At 32.7% G+C, this 8,605-nt stretch overlaps 1 protein-coding gene across 3 annotated transcripts in view; it reads left to right on the forward strand.

Moving 5' to 3' along the window:
* LOC123658013 (low molecular weight phosphotyrosine protein phosphatase-like) overlaps window positions 1-8,605 on the forward strand; it is a 479,256-nt gene that overhangs the window by 115,972 nt on the left and 354,679 nt on the right. The window lies entirely within an intron of this gene.

An 8,605-nucleotide genomic window follows, 5' to 3' on the forward strand; every position in this document is an offset into this window, starting at 1 on the left:
CGTCTGTTATTTTTTATTTATTTTAATACTAGGTAGCTAAACGATTAAATAATATTTTCAACGAGATTAAAAACAGAATTAAAATACAAAAAAATATATTTTGTTCTCAGTTTTCATCATTTGTTTGTAATACCCATTAGAGAAAGAAAATAAAATCTTTAAATCAAAGACATCTTATCGTGTTCGGTAGCAATCTTTCGACAATTCTACATTCAACTTTCAATAAATAATAGCTACAAGAATTTGTCAAATGATAGACACAACCGTTTATCATATTACACATAGGTATATCTGCATATATACACAATTATACCCATTTAGTGTCAACTACATCACTATCTATTCCCTTCCGGATATTATTATCAATTACGTAATTTTACATAAACGGGGTTATTTGGTTAGTATGAGGTTTATTATACGTACGTTAAATTTATTAATATTTCTAACATTCATTTTAATAATCACATATGCCATAAATATATTATAATTATGTACACTGTGAATCTTGCCGTGTGGTGGCCGAGTAGAATAGCACCACCCCCTTTCTTCCCGTTGGGGTCGTAAAAGGCGACCGAGGGATAAAACTGGCTCAAAATCATCAGGGTCCTGGAGAAGGAAAACTTCATTTGAAACCTGGAATGGGGTCTCCGTCAAGCATTCGTGGCATAGCTCTAATATGCGAAAGACTCCTGCAGCCGAACTGGCTCCACACGTATCGACTCGTCGTTCCTGTGGGCCTAGCCAGTGAGGTCAAGAGGGTGGCGCAGAGCTTAAGCAACTCTGCGTTTTCCTGAAGAGTGGCCTAGGCGAAACAGTGTCTGTCTGACACTGTCTAAATCGTCTGCAATAGACGGACTAAGGCCAATGATGAATGACACTGTGAATCAAAACTATTTGCGCAAGTATGTATTATATGTTATTGATTAAAAGTATTATATTTTCTCTGACCTAATACAATTTTTTTTTTCGTCAAAAAGAATATCAATCATGTAGTTTTTCTTTCTATATTATCTACATTTTTTTAACTACAAACGTGCGTACGTCTCGCTTGATGGTAAGCGGATATCGTATTCTAAGGACATTGTATATACCAGGAACATTGCAAGAACGTTGCCAATCTTAAGACTACCTATCTACGACCGTGTGTGTGTTGTATAGATAAAATTATTCATTCATTATTAATTATACTAAGCGTTTTAAACACTTTATACCTCTGTATATATTATATAAAACATCATTTTCGTCCTTGGTACCTGGTAAGGTACCCCTGGTACATTCGAGTATACAAAGGTTAATAAGAGGATTACTAGAGGCCCCCCGAATCGAATCCATGCCTACACCATTAAGTTGCTAGCTAGATTTTGCGCAGTTAAAATTTTGTACATAATAAATTGCACTTTGATGAAAAAACTTCACTCGCGGTTTCGTCCACGTGAATTACACGATTTTTCCGTTAAAATATATAGCTTGTATCAAGCAGTTCTTGAGGTTATCCATTATAAACAAACAATTCCTCTTTATAACATCAGTATAAAAGTGTAGATATATTTATACTATCTATAATTTTTCTTTTAAAATAATTTAGTCCAGACTTTCATTATTCGTGAAACATAAGCCGGTTGTTCAAACATTAAAGTAATAAACACATAAAATAGAAAAAAAATCTTTTAAGGCGTAAGTTTTATTAATATGTCATTATTGTTAACTTTTTTACTTCTCAAGATGCTTCAAATCTTATCTTAAAATAAAAATGATACATTTCTCGTAGCCGACTCATTCGCTAATATTTAGCAATCTTAACTACTTTTAAGTTTCTTCGAATTATTTATTCATATACTGTCGGCTAAAAATTACCTTTAAATACTGTCAAAACTTTTAAAGTGCTAATATAACTCAAATTAAACATAAAACGTATTAAAATTACAATCAGAGCTACTTAATTACATTCAAAGATGTACAAAGTTTTATAACTTTTAATGGATCATCCTTTAGTTCTAGAATTAGAAATACAGCCAAACTTGAAAAACATTAAAAACACCCGAAGTGTCCTTAAAAACGGAAAACCTTTTTGAACCGACATTTTTAATAATTATTCATTGAACGATATCCCTTTGATGTTCGTAAAAGTTTTAATCAAAAAATGTTAAAGGAATAAAATACTGAAGATAATCATTCATTTTAGAAAAGATATTATGCTTTGACTGCAATACGATAGCATTCTTAGTGATGCCGATACATTATATAGCCTACTTTAAATTCTTAAATTATGAGTAAAAATTTTTATATTTATATGCTTAACTAGCTGTACCCACGACTTCGTCCGCGTGGAAGTGACTTTAGACAGCATTTTTTGGATATATCTTTTGGTTTATTTTAGATTATAATCACTGTCGTTTGTGTATTTACATGTGCAACGTGATTCTTTAACTTTTTTTTCTTAAGCGATTGAGATGAAACAAGCACTAAATATCAAGTGAAGCTTCATCATTACAGCCTATACAGTCCACTGCTGGACATAGGCCTCCACAAGTTCACGCCAAAATAACGTGAACTCATGTGTTTTGCCCATAGTCACCACGCTGGGCAGGCGGGTTGGTGACCGCAGTACTGGCTTTGTCGCACCGAAGACGCTGCTGCCCGTCTTCGGCCTGTGTATTTCAAAGCCAGCAGTTAGATGGTTATCCCGCCATCGGTCGGCTTCTTAAGTTCCAAGGTGGTTGTGGAACCTTGTTATCCCTTAGTCGCCTCTTACGACACCCACGGGAAGAGAGGGGGTGGCTAAATTCTTTAGTGCCGTAGCCACACAGCACACACACAGTGAAGCTTAACCACAATATATTAGTGAAAAACACATCTAAATCGGATAAGCCGTTTTTGAGATTAGCGTGCACAAACATATTACATTTACATTTTTATTATATGTATTGATAATTTAATTAATGCTTTGCTAAGTAATGTCTAATGTCTACACATTCTAAGAATATTAGAAATGCGAAAGTTCGATGATGGATACTCGTTCACGCATAGTCTATTCAAACTGATAGTTATGAATCTTGGTACGTAGATAGCTGGAGATCTAGACTAATACATAGGCTAATTTTTATCCCGACCTTGCCACAGAATCGGGAATTACGCGAGCGAAACTGTGAAGCGTCGCTAGTTAGCAGTTTATATTACCAACTGGTGAAATAGGCCCTTAGCCAGTAGTAGTGTAAGATGAAAAAGCCATGAATGACCGGTCATCTCTATCACGTGAGTCACTTCAGTCATCAGATAATTAACTGGTTTTGTTGTGACTCAGCAACTCGATAGCAATCTTCGCAGAAACTATATTTTGAATAACAAATATATATATAAAAGTGTATATACCAATTCCTGGTAAACCTTTTACACATTAATTTCAAACTATTCGTAACGTAATTATTTGATTGGAAATACAAGCTTAAATAATAATAGGACGAAAGTTTTTATTAGAAGACTTCTATGGAACAAAATTTTATATGAAATAAAATGTAGTAATCTGGGCTTATTTGAGAGTACCTACTTATTCATGTTAAGACATATGTTATGACGTTTAAATTGTTATCTCGTATAATTGAACCTAGCTATAGAAAACAGACACGTTTTTCATCATATACTCGTATTAACGTCACGGTTATTAGAAAAGATTTTTTATTTTAAAGTAGTTAAAATGTTACCCATCTCGCGAATAATAAGTCTCTGATCTTTGACATTAGAATTCCCAACACTATTCACGCACAACAAGCTAAGAGTCTTAATTTTTATATCCAATATACGTTTTAATATTAAAGAACTGTAGAAAAATATTATAAACGAGAAAAGTCAAACACAACGTTTGTATAACTTTCTATTGGTCTTAACGATGAGTGAAATACGCTTACCCGACTAAGCCCCAAAATACAGACCACGCGCAAAAAGTTAATGTCCGGAGCAACAGATTTATTCTATACGTAACGATTATATGAAAGAAAAAAGATTAAACGATGATTATTTTATTACATTCCACTTACGAAGATTTGTAGTGCCCATTCGACGATTTAATAAACATAAATATATGTTATAAATAGCTGTGCCCGCGACTTCGTCCGCGTGGAATTTTTAACAAAGCAATTATTGTTAAGTACGCCAAGTTATAAAATAGATGAATTTATAAAATAACTTTTATTTTATAAATTCATCTATTTTAATAAAAGTATTTATTTTGATATAAAAATCAATTTGTTACTACCTAATGTGCATCAGAAATGTATTATCAATTTTTATTATATTTATGGTTCACTGTTTTGGCGATAATCGGTTACTCATAAAAGATAGATATATGTTGTTGCGGACTTTTGTAGGACTAATTAAGATAAAGATTTCTCCTATACATTATATACATGTAAACTCCACGGTTTTTGCAGCGTACGCCAGAAATAGCTCGCAGGTGGCAGATTTTTTTCCGACTTACTTGACAATTATCGTTATATTTTGGAGAATTCACACAATATCGCAAAAAATATAGCCTATATGTTATTCTAATCGACGCCGCGTTGGCGCAGCGGTTACAGCCATGGATTGTACCTGTTGCGCTGGCGGTTGCGGGTTCGATCCCCGCACATGACAAGCATTTGTAGTGGCCATACAGGTGTTTACCGTGGTCTGGGTGTTTGTGCAGTCCTTGTGGGTCTCCCCACCGTGCCTCGGAGAGCACGTTAAGCCGTCGGTCCCGGTTGTTATCATGTACACCTGATAGCGATCGTTACTCATAGTAGGAATATATCCGCCAACCCGCATTAGAGCAGCGTGGTGGATTAAGCTCTGATCCTTCTCCTACAAGGGGAAAGAGGCCTATGCCCAGTAGTGGGATATTACAGGCTGAAGCGTATGTTATTCTAATGTATAAGCTATATTAATGTAAACTTTCATTAAAATCTATTCGGTAGTTTTGGCGTGAAAGAGGAACAAACATCCAAACACCCATACACCCATACATCCATACATACAAACTTTCGCGTTTATAATATTAGTAGGATATTTTTCAGGTAGGTATATTAAAAGCAAAATATCGTTATGAGCGGCATTATACTGTAAAATAGTCTAAACTGCCGAGTCTGCACCGAAATCTTGACATCGCGACGTGAATCAGGCTTCAAGTGGGTTCCCGGAGACGCGCATATTGTAATTAAGGGAGTCTTCCCTCTGTAGGGTGGAAAAGTGCAAGCAAATGAGGGGGAACGTTTCGCCGTGCTTTCACAAATGCACCTTAAATATGCACAAGTTTTGACGTTGAATTTCGAAATATTAAACACTAATTTCCTTTTCATAGATTTCGTAAAATTATACGGAATTATGCAAGTTAATTAAGATATGATAATTCGTAGTGGTTTTAAAGTTTAGTGTCAAGCACAAAGATAACAAGCTTTTTCTAACAAGTTGTTCTTTCATCAAACGACAACAAAAAGTTATATCAAATCCTTTGTTACAATTATTATATATTTATTCTTATCTTCGCAATCGTTCGTTGAAACATATAGTAAAACATATAGTATTTAACGCTAATTCGTATACCAAATATTTGTCATAGTAAATTTGTACTGTCATTTACAGTAACTATTAGATATCATCAGCATCTACTTTCAGTTATGACACAAAATATAGCTATCATTGTAGCTATAGGACATTTAAAAAGGCCAGTAAAAGAGCAGGGCAGTGTCAGGACTCATAAGGCATAATTCACGTCACGAGCAAGCCATGAGTAAGAGGCGTGTAATGCAACCGAGGGCCGCCGCGTGCGCAGTAAATATTAATTAGGACAATCGGCGCCAACTCTTTGAACCGTGTCTATTACATATATCTATGGTAATAGTTAAATTAAACATAAGGCTACAAATGACTTTTACCTGTTATTAAAACTGTTTTTACTTGACTTATTTCAAATTAAATGTATCGAAGATGTAGTCTAGATATGACCGCAATGATAAAATGAATGCAGTGGCGCGTTTCTTACATTTGATTAAAAATGTTAATTCTTTTTGTGAACATACATTTTATTCGATTTATTTTCTTCGTTTATGAAAATTCAAAATATAAAAAGGTCCAATTATTTATTTTTACATGCTCTTGGCTAGCCCGTTGGCGCAGTTTGTGACGAGCCTGTTGGCGCGGTTTGTAGTAGCCCTACGTTCTGCTCCGCGGGTTGTCGGTTCTATTCCCGCCCGAGTCTAGGTGTAATTATATATTTTATAATAAAATATGTTTGTGATCGTTGCCGTCTCACCAGTTTTTTGTAAAAAAAAGATACGTTCATGAAAAAAAATATGGCGGTGAAAAATTCGCCGGGTAAGCTAACAGACAATATTTTAATAAAAACTTGCATTTGCACTTGCATAGGAATAATAACGAGCGTACAAAAATGTCTCATCGTCAATTTGTTTGCGTACAAATTGACGTAAATAATAATTCGTCGTAAATGCGTCAAATTGGCTATCGAATGTCGGCGGAAAGTGTTAACGTTAATATCGGCCGGTAATTGCTGGACAGAGTCACGGAAAGCACACTTGAAATGTGAAGGACACTTCATTTGCAGGCATCCTACAATAAGTGTAAGTATAATCACAAAGTTGATAGCTGCACAATGGTAAAATTTAAACTGTTTAGAATTGTATATATAGGTATAAATTTACATCATATATGTGATATGATTTATACCATAACTATCTGTAAATATTTAGTTCTTAATTTGTAAATTGTAAATATCTATAATATTTCTTGTAAAATAAATTACAGAAACAAAAATAAATAATTGTGTGTATACACATACATTTTTTAAATTATATGTGTATATATTTTTACTTTATTGAAACATGGTTTTCTGAGGGTACTTCAATATTTTTTAAGCCTTAAACAACTGATGATATCACTTTAAAGTTAAACATGAAAAAGTTGTGGATATTTTAAGAAAGGATAGACCAAACAATCTCAAACTAAGAAACTTATAAGATCATCATGTAAGTACCAAATGAAACTATTAATCATAACTATAGTTTAGGCAGTTTAATAACTCATTAAAATTAGGAAAAAATACAATCAAATCAATGATTATTTTTTTTTAATTATTAAAATACTACAGATAAATCTTATTTAAAACTTTTTCAATGTGAAATTCTATAGACGTAAAAAAAATATTACACAGTCGTATAATATATACATAACATTTTATTGTTTTTTTTTTTATTATCTTTATAACATTTTATTGTTGTTTTCAAAAAAATTAAAAGAATAAATGACATTTTTTTTGTATTTGATAATAATAAGATTGCCTTATTTAATATTTACAACATACTGTAATATTCATACCAAAATTTTTAAATTGATCCTAGTTTACTTGAGTATTAAATTTTAAGTACTTTTCCCTCTCATAAGTTAATTTTCAATTTACAAAAAAAAAGAAAATTGTTTTCTAAGTTGTTTTATCCTTAGATATAGGCAGTCAGTTTTCAATAACTAGTTTTGTATAAAAGCAAGCATAAGGAGGACCTTTTCAACAAGATAACAAAATATTTAAATTGAGAATCTTTAAAAAACATAATTTATTGTGAAGACAAATCATATGATTTAAATTTTGGTCCAATTACCTGTTTTTTTATCATGTCAAATGTACTTAAGAGATAACATAGGTTTTATAGTGACAAGTAAATAAACGTGTGTGATAAGTTATAAATCGGCAAACAGAGGGTACAGTGACCCACTTAAGTGCTCGAGCAAAAAGTACACTCAAGGCTAAAAGGATATATCACGCGTAGTGTTATAAAGAGCACGTTGAGTATATTTTCTTCAATAATAAAACGGAAAACCTTCTCCTTTTTTTAAAGAATTACAAAAATCACTGTATCATAACAATATCTTTCAAGTTATGTTTAATTTAAGATATAAGACTAATTTTTAAATTAATAACTCCTCCGTTCATGTGAATACGTCATAAAATAATTTGTTTTAAAGATACTTACGGCTAGCTGCCCACGAAACAACGGTCTGTTTTTCTTTTTTTTGTATTAACAGTCACCCATTGGGCACATCGTAATGCACTGGACGAAAAATACAGTAAATTACCGATTGATCCGGCCACAATTGTTTCTCGTATAAGACGAATTCATTAAAAGTATACACATACACTTAATTATTGTTTTTGGATATAACAGTAACTACAGAACAAATAAAATTAAAAACAACATCGGACGTAAAAAATGCGTTTAGACGAACAATCCTATAGCTTTTACACAAATGTCCACACCACACCACAAAATCAAAGGAATATTGCGCACGCATCCGGTGGACGGATGACAAGCGCAATTTGACGTTGAACCATTATTGCCATTTGTGGACTCTGTGATATAAAACTTGCCAGGTCAATTTTATAGCAATAGGCCCGTTTGAATTTAAATATAACTCGAAAATAATAAACACAAAGTATAACTACTGTGTATAGTAGTATAATATAGTCACATTAATAAACTTAAAGACTAAATGTAAGCAATTAGGAAACTGTTAACGTTTAATAATATAACGAAATGTAGTGGGTATTATTACATTTGACAATGACGTT

The sequence above is a fragment of the Melitaea cinxia genome, chromosome 1 (genome assembly GCF_905220565.1).
Source record: "Melitaea cinxia chromosome 1, ilMelCinx1.1, whole genome shotgun sequence".
NCBI classification, from domain to species: Eukaryota; Metazoa; Arthropoda; class Insecta; order Lepidoptera; family Nymphalidae; genus Melitaea; species Melitaea cinxia.